The sequence below is a fragment of the Epinephelus lanceolatus genome, chromosome 15 (assembly GCF_041903045.1).
Source record: "Epinephelus lanceolatus isolate andai-2023 chromosome 15, ASM4190304v1, whole genome shotgun sequence".
In the NCBI taxonomy this organism is placed as follows: Eukaryota; Metazoa; Chordata; class Actinopteri; order Perciformes; family Serranidae; genus Epinephelus; species Epinephelus lanceolatus.
Genome location: NC_135748.1, coordinates 26446613 through 26464268, shown reverse-complemented (window position 1 = coordinate 26464268; position 17656 = coordinate 26446613). Strand labels below are relative to the sequence as shown.

Sequence of the window (17656 nt, the reverse complement as noted above, 5' to 3'; positions counted from 1 at the left end):
AAGCTATGCTCAACAGCTGTTCAAGCACTCTCAGGTGTCAGCAGACGTCAGCAAAATCTTTATCTGACTGAATGAGTGCACGCACACATGCAATGATGAACTTCTCAGGAAGGAATGTGTGCGTGTCACCGTTTCACACCGATAAGAGAACATGAAAACAACACAACATGATGACACTTGTCAGACTCAACGCTGGGTCTAAAAGTCTGCGTGTGTCTGTGTGTGTGTGAATAAGTATGAGTCAGGCGGAGAAGGAATGAGGCGAGGCAGACAGACAAAAGTTAAGAGAGCGCTCAAGAGTGATAAGAACAGATAATGACAGACTTACACTCATTCATTACCTCCACCCTGTTTTGTTGGTTTGTAGCTTTGTTTGAGAGTTCGCAGGATGTCTCAAAGATCTGGTGGGAAGCCAGCGAACAAGCAATTTGTTCTTGGTGGGTTAAAGTTCCAGTATTTTTTAACATTGCTAGATGTGATCAGAAATATTTTTCTCTCAAACAACTGCTTAAATAAATAAAAATCCAGATGCCTAAACACTTCCCAACAGGACTGTAAATCCTCAGAGATACTGCACATGCCGCCTGCTTTCCTGCTGGACATGAAACTGTAAAACCCGACTTTAGACTAAGCCCACACGCTGTTAAACAAACATTTACAAACTGGAACGCTTCATTTACAGTCAGAAGATAACAGAGCCACACACTGTGTCTGCAGCATCCGCCGCAGAGTATCGTTGGCAGAGAGCTTCTGCAGACGCACTCAAAATGTGAGACATCTGACTGTACTCCAGATGCCACAGAGCATGCAAATGCATTAACAGGCTTATCAGAGTGCTGAGGTGAGATTTATGGTGAAAACGCTACCTCACATCCGCTCTTTACATGCTCATCCCAGATGGATCGGGTTAAGGAATGTAAATCAAGCAAACGTCTGTGGCTCATAACACAGCAAAGATACCGTATAGTAAATTCTATGTGGTCAGTGTCATTTGAATGTAATAATGGGGGTGTATTTGACACTTTAAAAAAAAAGGGGGGCCTTTTATGCTCATTTTCAGGTTCATACTTGTATTTTGGGTTTCTATTCTCATGCTTTAATGTTCAAAAACACTTTAGTTTCCTCACACTGTCTGTGCTGCAACACCTGTATTCACCTTCTTCAGAAAATGCCCAGTCTGAGTCTTCTTTATCTTGCTGTCTCTGCACCATCATTGCGGCTGGGGGAACAACTGCAGTGGAGAATGATGGCACTTTCAACCATCAAAACACACCAATGAAAGCTTCTAAACACAACCGGACATGTTCAGGCAGAATATAATCCAAAATCGGGGAGAAATTAACAGCATCAGCAACCAAGATTGTACATGATTCCCTGTCATTGGCATGAAGCTTCATGTATAAGACATAAACACTTGCAGTAGTGTGCCTGTAGCAGATGACCATATAAGGAAATGTGTCACAAGCTGACATCATCTTGTAGCCAAATAAGGAAAATAAGGAAGCCGTTTTTGATAGTCAGTGTGCTGTGCAGTGTACTTCTTGGGACGTTTAGGTTTCCAAATTTTGCTGCAGAGTGCTCTTGACATCACGCTACTCTTTTTTTTTTTTTGATTATTCTTTATTTAGTGTAAAAAGTAATCAGTTTACAGTTGAGAGTATATGATAACAGAAAGCCAGGTAGATACCATACTACACAGTCTCTTAAAGAGATTATAAGACATACAAGTGTCTTAAAAGCCTTTTTGTTGGTCGAATTAAAGAGCAGTTTCATGTAGTGTTCAACATCCTTCAGAGAAACACCAATACAGGGTTTATTATTGCTAAACTTACAATTATGGATAAAATACTTTGCCAGAATCACCACCAAGTTAATTATAAATAAAGTTTTGTCTTCATTTTTTTGGATACTTGAGCAAACAAACACCACATGACTTTCACGCTACTCTTCAGTACAGTTAAGGCTAGTTCACATTACGCGATTTTCACCCCGATTTTGACGTCGCAGAGGATCTAGAGCGCCACCTTGGGTCGGAGGTGAGTCGGCAGATAGTCTGCCATGACGAGTCCTCATGTGTGAACAAGCCTACGAGCAAGTCGCCCCCTCGTCTGCGACTGGGACTGGATATCTGGCTAGAAAACTGGAGAAGTGTGACACGACTGACAAAGAGCATCAGCCAATGAGAGGCGGGATACATCACACATCAGCATGCAGGAGGACGGAAGAAATGTGAGGAGGACAATTCGGCAAGCAACAACAACAACGGCTGCGTCCACAGGATCACGGGGAACGCGTTGTATTTGGAGCTAGGCCCTGGAGGCAGATCTGATTCAACACTGGGAAGAATATCCATGCCTTTACGATGTGTCGTCTCCAAGTTAAAAAACGTAGTTTGGTGACGTCACCGCGTTATCTGGGGCTCTGTCTGCGAAGGCACGGTGGAGAAATTTTGTGGTGTGCACACACAGGTCGTAACGCAGTTGGCGAGACTCCTGATGGCAGAAACACACGTCGCCAGGTATGAACACTCAAAAGATTACAATAGTCTCTGCAACGCAAAATCGGGGGGAAAATCGTGTAATGTGAACTAGCCTTTAGCTGTGGACGTGATGCAGCGGCACAAAGGAGGAGAAACCTTCCACCATAAGGCTCAGAGGTAACATTATCTTCTCTCTTCTGCTTGGAAGTAATGGATTAACAGCTCACAGGTACTTAATACGACAGCCTCTGGCTTTTGTTTGATACCTAGCGTCTGCAAAAAATGTCGATGCACATTTTTTATCCCTTGTTAGCGCCATTAGCTTGTTTACTATATTACATGAATGCTGCTGTCGCACTAAACATCCCACAGAGCCCCACTAAAACTTCAAAACTTTATGTGGAAAAAACAAATTGTCGAATATGTGTATTAAATGGCCAAATCTGATTCAATTGACACAATTCAGTGTTGGGTACAGCCCTAAAGTTTACCTCATTGTGTAAAACTGTCTGGATCTGAAATTTTAAACCGTAAATAGATAGGAAAGAAAAAAGGAAAAGCATAAAAGCTCAAAAAGGTAAATAATTCTAACAGTTGAAGGAATTACTCAAGTGTGAAATTGAACTTGAAGGTCAGCAATTGTGTATTTTGCCGTTTTCTCCTGTAAAAGGTCACCAACAACACCGTCTTATTACTATTCATTCTTTCTTTCCTCCCGTTCTCCATTGCTCTCCTATTTACCATCAGTCTCTGTCACTGTCATCCCCTCCATGTGACCTCTACCTCTAAATATCACCCCAACCCCCATTTCTGCTGCTGCATTCCTCCTGTTTCCTTCCCTTACCCTTCATCCTAATTCCCTTCGTGCTGCATTTATATGACCTTGCCACTGTGCCTAAGAGAGGAGGAGCTGACAGCCGATCATCAAACTCTTCGGTGATGATGGATAGGATATTTTACCAGGCTGGTCCCCTGCGATGGCTGCCGACAACTGCCCTACAAGCTGTCGATTCACAGACACATCAATAGCTCTTAACATACAGCCCCTCAACCTTCTCCCTGGCTGCTTGACATCCTGCTTATTCACTGCTTCCTGATCCTAGCACAGAGCACAGAGCACAGAGCGCGCACACACAGCTTGGTTGGCAGAGCTTGGCAGTGCTTCATCAGCCTGAGCCTTGGCATTAGCTGCCTGCTGCGGCTGAATGGAGACCTCAGTGGCTCTCTGATGAGGAAGAAACAGTACAGAGGGAGAGAGATAGCAGCGGAAAAGCTTAGACAGGGCAAATGTGCAGAGCAAAATGCATGTGATAATGCGAGGCAAGCAAAGAAAGATAGAGAGAGAGGGAGACAGAGAGAAAACCAGACGAGGAGGAGAGAGTGAGATGAGGGGAGTGACTCCACAGAATGCAGAGCAGGTAGCTGCCAGAGTGGATTACTGCAGCAGGAATGCAGCACTGGCTGCAGGATGGAGGGAGGGAAGAGGAGATAAACAGAGCAGGAGGTAAAATGATGAAAGCTGTATATCAGAGGACATACAAAGGCATGACTGAATCATACAGTTATTACAGACTGCCCTAATACTGTAAGTAAACAAAGAGGTCTGACTATAAATGCAAACCCTAGCATTGCTGTAAGCTCTGTTAGCACCATTAGTAGTATCAACACAGCTAGTAATCTCTGAATGAGTAGCACTGCTAAATAGTTCCTACCCAACATGGGTGGTGCACAGTGCAGAGTGGCCAAGGATAATGTCAGCTAACCAGTGGAGGCCAAAGGATGGGCAGTGGGCTCTATAGCCCCTTTTACACTGCCAGACTTTCAGCGAATGTTGGGCCGTTTTGCCGGCAAGCTGCGAGCGTTTAGACACACAGAGCTGGATTGGCGAGTTGATCCGAGGTGCCCAATTTTCCACCGCATAGAGGTAGACATATTGGCAGAACCTTTTGGGTTTAAAAATAACGAGGAAGTCTTCCACCGCAGGAGGGGCTGTTGAAGACTTGTGGGAGGAGCTGTTGATGACGCCACATGTGCGACCCATTGGCGGTGGATAAACAGGAAACAGCTGATAGCAGGAATTAGTGAGCAGCTAGTAGCAAGAGGGAAACGCAAACCTGACAGACACTGGAAAGATGAGCAACTGGGGAGACAAGGCATTGCGCGCCCTCCTTGCCCTCGCAAACAAAGAGGCCATTAACCGTCAAGAGTATGTCACTGTTTACGTCACACGCTGAGCTACACATTTGTTACTTGCTCACGCCCCCCCATTGCCCCAAAAAAGGCGCATTCTGTATAAACAAAAGTAGGCAGGCGGCATTTTGCCGCACTCCCCGATTTTGTTTTTATACTGCCAATGCTGAAAAAAGACTGATTGGGCTTTCCTGCAAATTTGCACAATTCCTATTTAGAAAGGGCTTACGTTTCCACATGTTAGTGCATCCAGCCAACTGTCTGACATGTACATGACAAAACATTAAATTTTCAACACCTCTGGAGCGCCCGCTAGCTCACCTGGTAGAGCAGGAGCCCCATGTGCAGGGGCTGTGTCCTTGCCGCAGCAGCTGCAGGTTTAATCTCAGCCCACGGCCTTTTGCTGCATGTCTAACCCTACCACTCTCTCCTCCTTTCATGCTATATCTGTCCTATCAAATTACAAACAAAAGCCCCCAAAAATATCTTTAAAAAGTTTTTCATCACCGCTAAATAGACTGCACTTTGAAATGTGGCAAAAGATAGAAAAGATAGAAAGCAAAATTAAGTGAAACTGACATCCCTAATCACTCCTGTGATCATTACTGTTTGGACAGTAATAGGTATCAGAATCAGAGGAGGCCCGATGTAGCTACATGTTGGTATCTTGCAAGCTAAGTTTCACTTTCACTTTAACTTGTTGGAGCTGGAGATTGGCAACGAGGTTAGCAACAAACTACTAGCTGTGGATAACGTGGGCAAACCGCAGGCTCATGTTAGCTATTACTGTATGCTTCTAACGTTGTAGAGAGCAGTCAACAGAGTCGAGCAGTTTGTTCTAGCTGCAGGCGAGCAGCTGAGAGGTGGGACGGGATAGAGTTGGGGACAAATTTGCATGTTTCTATACCCCTGCATACTAAATGAGGCAGAGGTGTAGAGTTACATCTCAGCAATTTAAAGGCATAAAGTTTTTTCATGGAGAAAAAATATTAAATATGAAATCCTGATGAACGAAGATGAGTTTTTAGGGGGTTAATCAATGCCAGGGAGGAACTTGAAATACACTTATCTGCTTTCATGTCAAGAGTGCTACAGCCTGAAGAACGTTAGGTACAAAGGTACAAAAATAATCCTCCCAGCAGCTCTCAAGCTCACCTTTAAACACTTAAAATCTTGTTTGTTTAAAAAACTGAAGTGTATAAATGACCTCTGGACAAAGCCAAGTGAAGTGTCTCCTGGATCAAGCACCACAGTTAGCGTACATATACAAGTGGTGTCCATCTTTTCATCTATCTCTTGGCAAAAAGGTAAATACGCATGTTTCCCAAAATGTCAAACTATTTCTTTTAGTGAGTCTTTCCTATCTGCATTATCCTTAAACTCCATATTATGAAAAATCTAAGCACAAGTAGGACGTGCCTTTAATAGCAGGACGCTGACATGAGAAGCTCCTTTTGTTGTTTTACTGCCGGATTTCACTGTATTTGTCAGTTCCAGACTATTTAGGATGACTTCGGCTCAAGCAGGATGTGAACTAGCATCCGGAATAATAAACGCATGTAAATGTAGCTCAGCGAAGATGCACAGAACACGCCTTGGCCACATATTGACCTTAAACTGTTATGTGAGCAGACAGCCAAGTAGACATGGCAAGACAGTGACACATATACTGTCTCTGCTGACTAACCTGGTCTGATAACACACACACACAGACCAGCTGTCGTCCCTGGGAGCTGTGTGAATGTTAATGTGAGTGCACCGACCCATATGTTACAGAATATATACAGTATGGTATATGTTTGCCACTCCTGGGTGACTTCAGGCTACAGGGAAGGAAGTGCGGCGCCGGCATTTGTGCCCAACAGGAAACAGACTCACAAAGAGCAGAGGAGGGGCGGAAGAGGCGAGAAGGAGGTGGAGGAGGGGGGGGGAGGAAGGGAGGAAAAGGTGGGCAAAGGAGAAGGATGAGGAGGAGAAGAGAGGTGGAGGAGTGTAGAGAGAGGGAGACGGGAGGGGAGCCAGAGGAAACATTTGAAATTCAGAAGATTAGAGACGCTGTGATTTGATTTTGTGTCACTGCAAACACACACTCACACTCACACACACACCTATACTAGGGTATCCTTTTCTTTTTAAATTTGTCCACTGTCTCATTTTACACTGTATTAAATGCCAGTATAAGAAAAGGAAAGCAGGAGATCAATGCATCTTAAATTAAAAGCGCTACACCACTCTCATGCCTGTGCATTACAATGAGGAGGCAGTTCATTTAGCTTAGCATTATGCTTAGCTTTGTTCCCATGCTGCTGGAAGCATGGAGAAACAGCTGGCCAGGCTTTCTGTGAAGTAAAAAAAATAATCCTAAAAACAACAGTTTGAGGGTAATAGGGGGAGTTACATGCTGTAATGATTCCTTGGCAAACGACAGCCGGACACAGTGACTTCCTGGAGTCTTGTCATATAAAAGTCTGACAGACAAGGGATTGTAACTGGAGATTCTCTGTACAGAAATGTTCACACTGGACGCCAAAGCATCCCTGTATGTGAACATGCCCATCAGCCGTCATATGGTTGTGTACACTAGAAGCACATTTCTCCATGTCATCCAGTCATCAAGCAGCTCTGCTCATCTGCTCTGTTCTTCACTCGTAGAGCTCTGTCTCTGTCTGCTTGCGTGTTTGTCTGTGTCTCTCTCAGTTTCTGTTTTGACACAACAGGCAAATATGTTTTATCATTATCAGATTATTTATATTATATCTAATCTATTCTTTTTATTGTTCACAAAAGATTATTAGGGCAGCACGGTGGTGCAGTGGTTAGCATTGTCGCCTCACAGCAAGAGGGTTCCTGGTGTGAAGGTTCGAATGCAGGGTGGAGGAGCCCTTCTGTGTGGAGTATGCATGTTCTCCCTGTGTCAGCGTGGGTTTTCTCTGGGTACTCCAGCTTCCTCCCACAGTCCAAAGACATGCAGGTTAACTGGTGACTCTAACTTGTCTGTAGGTGTGAATGTGAGTGTGAATGGTTGTCTGTCTCTATGTGTCAGCCCTGTGATAGTCTGGTGACCTGTCCAGGGTGTACCCCGCCTCTCGCCCAATGTCAGCTGGGATAGGTGCCGCGCTTCAGCATCCAGTGTGAACCTGGCATTAGAGGTACTGCTGGACATATTTGTGAACAGGCTAGCTGCTTTCCCCGTTTCCAGTCTTTATGTTAAGCTAGGCTAATCACCTCCTGGTTTCACCTCCGTACTTAACACACAGACATGAAAGCGGTATCAATCTTCTTACTTTACTCTCAAAAAGAAAAAATATTAACCAACCATTTCTCTAAAAATGTTTAACTACTGCTTTGAGAGTCATAAGATACAAATATGTTGAGTGAAGCAATATAATGTGCAAGCCCTGCGCTAGGGCAACATGTAAAGTGTAGTATTGTGCACTGCAAAAATGTCACGTTACTGAATAAAGACATCTGAGTTAAATTCAAAAATAAAATTGCATGACTTTCGCTGACTTTCAGTGACCCAGAAATAGACTGAATATGTGCAGAAAGAGCGAAGAGCAGAAATAAATCAACACTAAAAAGAACACAGGAAAGCAAAACCTACATTTAAGATGCATCCTTCTGTTATCGTACGTTAAGCTCCTCTTCCCAAAGTCTCCATCCTGTGGTCAAAAACACACAAGCAGGGCATAAGGTTAGTAACTCAGCGGTCATCATAATATCAAGACACACACACTCTCATGGCATCTTTCACCATCGTTATGTTTGGCAGTTGGCAAGGCCCGAGCCTGCGGCCGGGCTGACAATGCAGTCACTGTGGGGGAGATGGTTCACAGTCAAGCTAACGGGCTACAGAATGAGGTAACTGCTGAGATATGGGACGCATTCGGAAGGCTCTGCAATAGACTCATGCATGAGCAGACAAGCAGTGTTTGGCCACGACAACAGAAGGCCCTATTCAGTTCTCTGGGGAGGCACACAAACACACACACGCACCATTATCATAATCATCATCATCCTAGAAGCTCTCATCTGCTTCAAAACATGTGCATGGTCAAACACACACACACACACACACACACACACACACACACACATTCAGAAAACAACCCAGACTTGGAGCATTCCACTACAGTAGCATTCCATATGTTTGGTTAAGCACAGAGAATCCAGATTTAAGGCTGAAGTCTGGACTGAATTTAAAGGATGAGAGAGGGAAGTGGAGGGAGGGGAGAAATGAGAAAGAGGAGGGGGAGGCCGAAGGAGAAAGGGAACATTCCTGTGAACTGGAAGCAGCAACAGGACACTCCGGTACAGACACATGAACATTACATACATCATACATTAAAGACACTTATCATTTATGTCATCATGATGGACCAAGCGTCCAAAAGGTGCTCAGAATGAAGGAAAGTTTGAACATCTAGTTTCATGACAACCCAGCAAACTTACTTACTGATGAAGACCGTACAAGACGTTTTTTTAAAAGCTGTAGAACAATGAAGTAAGAAGCTGAAACTGCTTTGTCACCTGTGCATTAGGACTTTTACTGCAACAAGGAGGAAGCAGCCCAGTCACCAGAAGAAAATGTTGGAATTGTACATTTCTGCAAACCACGAATGCCTTACAATGCACCATTCATACACCTCTAATCAGCGTTTCTAAAGTGATGCAGTATATGAGCTGACACAGTGATCTAGAGGTGGAGGGGATGCTGGATGGTGTGTCACCTATGCAGGACGCCTGCCAAGGTTGAGACCACTGACCAACAAAAACAATACTGGTTATGGTTTAGTGTGTCACTGCTCATTTTCAGCAGCTTTTTAGGCACCGAACGTGGGTGTTTGTTTTGGGACTCGCTACCATTTTACATGGGCATTTTTAGGGACCCCTCTCTGCATTTTGAACATTTTTTTAGACACGGAAAGCATTTGTTTTCTTCTGAGACATCCCTGATTTTCCTGCCCAAGTAGTGGCACATAAAGCAGTTGTTTTTGAGTGACATTGCTGCTTTTTCTTCCCTGAGATAGTGTCACAAAAAGTGGTTGATTTTTGCTGAGACATTGCTGCTTTCCATTAGGGGTGGGGGGAAAAAAAAACGATACAGCATAGTATCGCAATATTTTTGTATGGCAATATCGTATCGTCACACAGTTCCAAGTGTTGATTTTTCTGTTATTATATAGAATAATACAATCAATTGCTTTTTCAGTCCACTGGACACATTTTGCTGCTGCAAAAAAAATGGCTGAAGCGAGACAAACAGACGGAAAACTTCATCTTATTAGATAAAACAGATGTTTTATCTGAGGTTTCCTCTGGGGGACATAATTTACAGTTGAAAAAAGGTAATAAATCGCAACATATTTTATCGCAATACTCAATGATATTGTGAAGTACCGTGATAATATTGTATCGTGGATCTTCTGGTGATTCCCACCCCTACTTTCCATGCCAGAATTATGTACCCCAAACATAAGGTTTCAACATATCTGCTACATAATGATGTGAAAATGTAACATATCTGCTACATATCCCAGGTTTGCAGTAATGTACAATAGCAGCATTTATTCTAGTAATTGGGTTGGAGGAAGAGGAAATGGAAAAAAAAGATGGTAAAAAACTTGCATAAAAGCACACAGGGCTGCAGCTAATGATCAGTTTGATTGTGGATTGCTTTCTGTGTGCACTTAATCAATGGATCATTTGGTCTATAAACAGAAATCAGAAAATAGTGGAAATAACCAACAGTCCAAAACCCAAACAATCTTTAATTTACCACCACGAAAGTCTAAGAAAAATCTGCAAAACTGATATTTGAGCAGCTGGAACATGACGTTAAAGATTAATCTATGAACAAACCCATTGCTGATTAACTTGCTGTTGATCAAGTAATCGTTTCAGCCTTTAAAGCATGAAATGGTCATAAACTGTTCAGAGAGAGGGTTCTCTACTGACACAGGCTACAGTAACTGAGAAAGCAGAGGCGAGTGACGTTCTCAAAGACACTTCGATCATGTAAGTAGCCACTGATGGATAGAAACAACTCGCCCCTGCCACTCTCGTCTCCTCTCTGTGTCATCCTGTCTCTTTGTTCCCACACAGCTTTTCTTCACAGGAAGGAAACGGCCCTGCTGCTCTGCACTCAGCTCTGTCATGCTAGATTCATGAGGGCCGCCGCATAATACCGGCTCACAGGTTTTGCTGAATCATCCAATGTTCTCACGCTACACAACAACACTCCTACGCTGCACTAAACCAAATATGTAATTCTGCAGAGTGCAACGCCAGCTTTTTGGGGCGCTCTGTGATCAATAAACACTTAATGAAAATATGTGATTTTACAAATAAGATTTGACACATTCTTCGCAATCCAGAAGACGCCAAATACCAGGGTGACCAGAGACCACATGTTTGTCTGTGTCTGTATGTGTTGTGTGTGTGTGTGTGTGTATGGGGGGGTCGGGGCTATTCATTCAGACAGTTAGCCAACCCGTAACCAAGCGAAACTGAAAACAGCTGTCTCCTTCTCATCCCTCGCTCCCACTCGCTTCCCCTCACGCACACAGCATGTCAGGTTGGGGAGGATTCATTACGTTACTCAGCAGAATAAACTGGAACAGTGTGAGGTGGCACTTCCTCCACGGTCTGTAACTGTCTCTGAGCAACCGCCAGTCAGATCAGTTCTCACCTTTTTTTTCTACGTGTCATTTCCAGCACACTCTGTCCATTTATGTACATTTATGTGTCATGAGCAGAAGTTACGAATGTGTAGAGTAGTTTTAATCATTATAATGACTGATGAGCATATTTTCCAGTATGTAGTGTTTCCCATGAAATTAGAATCAATGTGTGGTGGCAGTGGGGGGATTGTTGTAGGGGGATCAGCACAGTTTCTGTTTTTCGTGTCTCCTTCTCTGAATTCAAGTATTTGTGGGTCAGTGAACACAGCATAGGTGTCAGTTTGTTGAGTTTGAGTTGCACAATTAGTCAGTAAATCAGTTTGTGGTCAGATCAGTCACAGCTGATCAGATCAGATCGATGGATTAGAGAAGCAGTTGCTGCAGAGGCAAGTTAAAGTGAACTTCTGGACCCATTCCTGGACCGTAGGGTGCGTGGTTTCCATGGGATGCAGCCACTTTCATCCAAAGCTGGTTGGAAAACATAGGCAGGGCTGTATAGTTCCGGTCCCATGCCCATGTCCAATCAAATTCTCATTGGTCGGACAATCGCTGGTTTTACTTTAATAAGACAGTGTGTCCACCAAAGTGTTTCTTTTCCCAGCTGAGAAACGACAGCTGTTGTTGTTGAGCGCTTGCATTTGTCCTCATTGACCGTTTGGCTTTGCTGTGGTTTGTCCCGCCCCTTCTCTACTGTGACTGGACGGCTGGTGACAGTGACGAGCGCAGCATTTTACCCAAAGTTAAACATTTTTCAACTCTCATTTTTTCATTTTTCATCGGAAAACAGATTAATAATCACAGAAGGCATTCAGTGCCATCTTTATCAGTATGGATTTATTGTACTAAGTCTCCAAAAAGACAGAACAGTTCAAGGCTGGATTATAAAGCTTCTAAAAGGGATAGGATGACACCAGAACCCTTGTTCGAGCGGCAGGATGGCTAACATTAACTTCTAAGATAAAAATAGCAAGTCTAAGCATTACAGAGATATTTCACATAAGTAACGTAATGTTGCATATGACACTGTCAACCCAGATTTTTCTCATTACTCCTACTTAATGCTTGATGGTGACACAAACTCGCACTCATAGCTCAGGTGGAAAAGCATTACAGTGCACAGTTTATTTTTGAGTAGTATTACAATAGAGATTATATTTTTTTCTCACTTGAAGCATTCCACTTGCCTTAAGAGTGTTGACTTGCCCTGTGGCGTTTTAGTCTGGAGATAAACCGTGCTGATTTTTTTCCCCACATCGACCAATTGATTGGTTGAGGACTAGGTAGAATTTCAGTTGACCAAGATTTTCTTTAGTTGATTACAGCACTAGACAGCACTAAAATTAGGGTGCTGTTGTTCTAATAAATAAAGGTGTTCTATTTCTTTATCTAATACTTTTTATTGTTATCATATCATAGCCGCGTTCTATATATAAATTAATAAACAGGTTAGTTACACTTTGCGCCTGGCTGCTGCTCTGTCTATGCCCAGAGTATGCTCTGTGCTCCGAGAATGTCGTGCTCTGAATAACCAAATGGTATACATATTCCAACAGTGCTCCAAATAAACAGTCTAGCTCCAAAAATAGAAAATCAATATGCAGTGGTGAAATATTAACTGATGGTCCGAACCATTTATTCAGACAACAGATTTGTAGAATGATAAGATAACAAGATCATATCATCACAATATTGATGAAATCATAGATAATAATATTGTCTTGCCCTAATATCTTATGTGATAACATGTTTGTTTTTTTGTTTTTTTTTTACTGAAGTTAAACTGTACATGATGATTTATGTATTTATACAGATCCCTGATAGAAGTAATGCCTTTTTCTGCCAGGTATCAGAAATCAGTGCAACATTTTTAGTCAAAATAAAACACAGCAACCATTAATAATTTTAAGATTTCTGTGCTATTCTGTAAAAATCTACTAAGTGCATTTTTGATTCCGTACCAAACTGAATCCAGGGTTTTCTTTCATAAGTCTCCTGCATTGTTTTGACCATGAAGAGATGACATTCAAATCTTATCTTAACTGAAATGTCATGTATGTCCTGTCCTTTTTCTCATCAGTACACTCTGCACCGTACTAAATGAGGAATGATACTCTTCCTGTACGATCTGTGACAATATGTGATATGATTATCTGTCAAAACGCGTCTGCATCAACGTCACCAAGATACATTTCTGTACATATACTGATCCCAGTGTGTTTAAGCACATCTTATCCTGACCCACAACAAATGTCCAGTCAGTGTGCAAATATTACAGCGCAATACAATATCTCTTACCTGAAACTATAAACTACGATGCGTTAAACAAAGCAGGAACAACCCTCCCCTCCCTTTTTATACAACATAAACATTTTATCATGCATTGTTTATCTTTGAGTCCGGCTTTATCCCATGTATAATGGAAGGTGGTTGATAAGTTATCAGTGTGTGCTTTCTGAGCACTTAAGCTCACACTCTCCAAACACATACAGTACTTGAGGCCACACACACACACACACACACACACACACACACTTATACAGAGTCTGATTTGGTACAGTATAAACCTAACATTGATCCGACTGGTACCAACAGCATAAAAAATACTCTTGCTTCTCTCAAAATATCTTATTTTCACCAACACTTCCACAGAGAAGAAACTCTGTGAGTGCATTAGTTGGTCTTAATGGCAATGTTTTATAGCAACATGGATGCATTCAAAAAAGAGTGTCAAAAGAAAAAGGACAGAGGAACCACATCGAGTAAAACAAGAGGGGAAACGAGGGAGAATGAAAGAAGGGGGAAGAGAGAGATCATGTTCAATTTCCTCCACTGGAGAACATTTCAAGGCCTGAAACTCCATCCTGGGTTCCACTCGCCAGGCGGGCCTCGTTTGCATGGGAGCCCATTTCCTGTGTGTGATTAGCAGAAGGGAGAGTGTGTGTACATGTGTGCATGTGTGTGTGTGTGTGCGCACTGGGGGTTGCAGTTCAGAGAGGTCTGGGATTGTTTTGTCTGCTCGGGGAGGAAAGGAATGCCCAAATCAAACACAGTGAACAGGATGCCTAGGGAGAGAGAAGGACGAGGGGGAAAGACAGCAGATACACAGAGAGGAGAAAGATGGGGAGAGACAGGAATCAGAGATCCAGAAAGTAGCAGACAGAAGGCACTAACAAAAGAAAGGAGGAGGGAACACCAGAGAAGAATAGAGCAAGGGGTTGATTTTTCATTTGCTGCCAGTGCACACTGCGAACAGCATTCCTCCTGCTGCTATGTGCATTCCAGCTGAGCGGCAAGGTGGAGTAAGAATTTGTCCACAAGCTGACGAGCTGTCAAACCATCCGCCTCTTAAACTTCACCATGAACCTGCAAAACCTGTCCTAATATCTAATGACTTTCAGCCCTGCCTGTTCAACAAATAACAGCTGAGGCTTTCACACACTACTGCTGACACAGATAGATAAGTGTTGACTGTTTTTCATTTATGCAACAGTGATATGACAACTAGCAATGTCACTCAACACCTCAATAATAAAGGAACCTCCTGGCATGTAAACTAGGTAAAATATTAAGGGTCTTCCAAGGCCAGATCCACTATTTAGAATAAACAAGACACAGACGAGACTGCCTGTCGGAGGAATCCAACAAATGGGATTTAAAGCATTTTGAAAGACACTTAAATTTACAGTAGCTAGTGTCTGGCTCTAGGACACTTTTTAGGACAGTCAGAATTTGCTGGCAAATCTGAGGATGCTAACCGAATCCTTTCTGCCTTGACCGGTTGGGTTTTAATTTGAGCAGTGATAATCTTTTGAGAATTAAAAATTGTCAGTGTATAAGCAGGCCGAGCCTTGTACTCAAGCAAAGGTGCACAGTAACTTTGACATGGATGGATGAACATGGGGCAACATTAGCTTGTCACTCACATGGCGACGTGTTGCTTTCAAATTAATTCATGTTAATTTGAATTGTCAATTGAATTTCATCAAACTTTATGTTTAGAAAAATAACCACACATTGAGGACACGGAGTCTCCATCTATCTGTCTGTCTATCATCCAATCAATTTCATACTTGGCGGGTGAATTGCTGAGGAATCAAGTAAGTGCAGTGTTGGGTGTGACCTCATGACATCTATGGAACATATTTATTATTAGTACGTTATGTACACACTGTGTAGGCGTACTAAAAGGGCTGAAAGGCATGACAGTTACAGCTCACTCTCTGTCGTTGGCTATAGTTCATTCAAGAACAGATTCTAGATTCAAGATTTATCCCGGAGATAGCCTGGCTCTGACTTCACTGGGGCCATAAAATGTTTGTGAGAGCTTCTGTACCCAAATGATGCATGTACTCCGGGATTGCTAGAGAATACAACTATAGCCCCGTTCCCACTGGAAAAAAAATACACTAACACCTGCTAACATCTGGCTTTTTTATTCAGTGGGAAAGGTTACAATGAGCATTCACTCTCAGGACAAATGACTCTGCAGTAGTCATGACACTGATTGGCTTCGATTGGTAGTAATGGAAATACATCACTCAGGTGGACGCGCTAATTTTAGCCCCTGCACTGACCGGCTGCCACAAAATACCATCTTTCTCCATCCAAGCAGCACTTAAACATGGCTCAAAATTAGTCAGCACCGACTTTGAGGGAGACTGAATAAATAAGAGAAATATGAAAGAAGCAACCACTGTAGCCATGCTGCTTTCTACGGACTAGTCCGTGACATTGAACTTGACACATGAGGGGGAAAAAAGGCATCCATACTCGTCTACTGCTGGCAATGGTAAAGCAGTTTATTGCCTATTTTTAGCGGGTTTTCCCCACGTTAAAAAAACCCTCACACACATGCTAATTTTGGTGAGAAAAGGGTATATGTCATGGGAAGTGTGAAGTTGTTTGGATAAATGGTTCTTGAGAAAGCTGCAAGCTGGAGTCAGCCTGTTCTCACCAGCCATGTTTTGAATGTACCATATTTACATTTAACAACCTTTCAGCCAAAAAATAAATTAAGATTTGTGGATAAGCATTTAGACCTTTAATTAACAGGAGAGACTCATGACCCTGGTATTTATAAAAAAACAAAACAAAACTTGGCTACAGCTGTGTACAGACAGTATACACTTATAAAATAACAAGAAAAACTTTACTGGCTCTCATTTCCCAGCGGTTTCAAAGTTCAGTCTCCAAACACTTCCTTTTGTTGTGTGTGTGTGTGTGTGTGTGTGTGTGTGTGTGTGTGCGAGGTGGACCCTGCCCAGGCAGGAGTGAGCCATTCCTTGACTGGCAGAGCAGAATTGATGGGCCGCTATTGTTTCCTTTTAAGGTCAATTGTGTCTCAGATGCCTGGCATGGCTGGGAGTGTAAGATGCAGCTGGCTGGCAGGAGAGAAGAAACACTAATTTAACTGCATTCTTCTGCGCAGTCCACACCTTAAAGCGAGACGGAGGAAGGAAGGCAGAGAAACAGATGGAATGAGGGAGAGTGTTTAAGACGAGCGGGGATGAGAGAGGCAACTGGAGGTTGAAATGCAGACGATTTTTAAGAGGTTTAGACGGAGAGAGGAAAAAAATGTGTGACTAGAGGGTGAAAACTAGGAGGTAAAAACTACAGCAAGTTTGTCCAAGTGGGTGGGCGAGAGTCACTCTTTGCCACGGGCATCGAGCTTTGCTGTATCCTTGTTTGCCCAGGAAGTCAAAACACACCACATGCGGACATGTCAATCCATGTAGCAACCTAAACTTCTCACAGGGAGACAAGTCACCTGAGCATACTGCACCCACTCATTGTAAGTTACTCTGAATAAAAGCATCAGCTAAATGTCAAAATGTAATGTTTAAATATGCCTCAGAGTGAGGGGGGGGGCGGATGGCCAGACCAGCTTAGCTTCACAAATAAACCCAGACGTTGGGAGAAAGAGAAGGAGCCGGCTGAAGGTTGGATCATAAAATATGCCTGGTATTCCACAATGTTCCACAGTGCACAAATGAGCCACTCAGGGACTTTGGGAGTGTTACGGGATTCCTGTGAGGCTCCTGTGTCTGAAAATGTGTCCTCGTGCACACACATATGTACTTACACAAACACACAACTTAACTGTGTCAGCCAGACATTCAGTATTGTACCAGTTAAAAGTGTATATTCGATGATGATCAAAAAGGTAAATTCAAATAAAGAATTACCATCTTGATATACAGTGAATACAAACTACATGAAAAGGTGTCATTGTTGTCCAAATGTTAGCTGACATTTAGCCTTTAATGACGCACAGACAGAAGAAAAGACAAAAAGCAGAGGGCAG

The 17656-nt window shown here is 42.9% G+C and overlaps 1 protein-coding gene across 1 annotated transcript in view; it reads right to left on the bottom strand.

Moving 5' to 3' along the window:
• Window positions 1-17656, bottom strand: part of luzp1 (leucine zipper protein 1) — a 69625-nt gene that overhangs the window by 33934 nt on the left and 18035 nt on the right. The window contains exon 2 of the mRNA XM_033642577.2: window positions 8274-8331. The gene's annotated coding sequence lies outside the window, so the exon portion shown is untranslated. The remainder of the gene's footprint in view (window positions 1-8273; window positions 8332-17656) is intronic.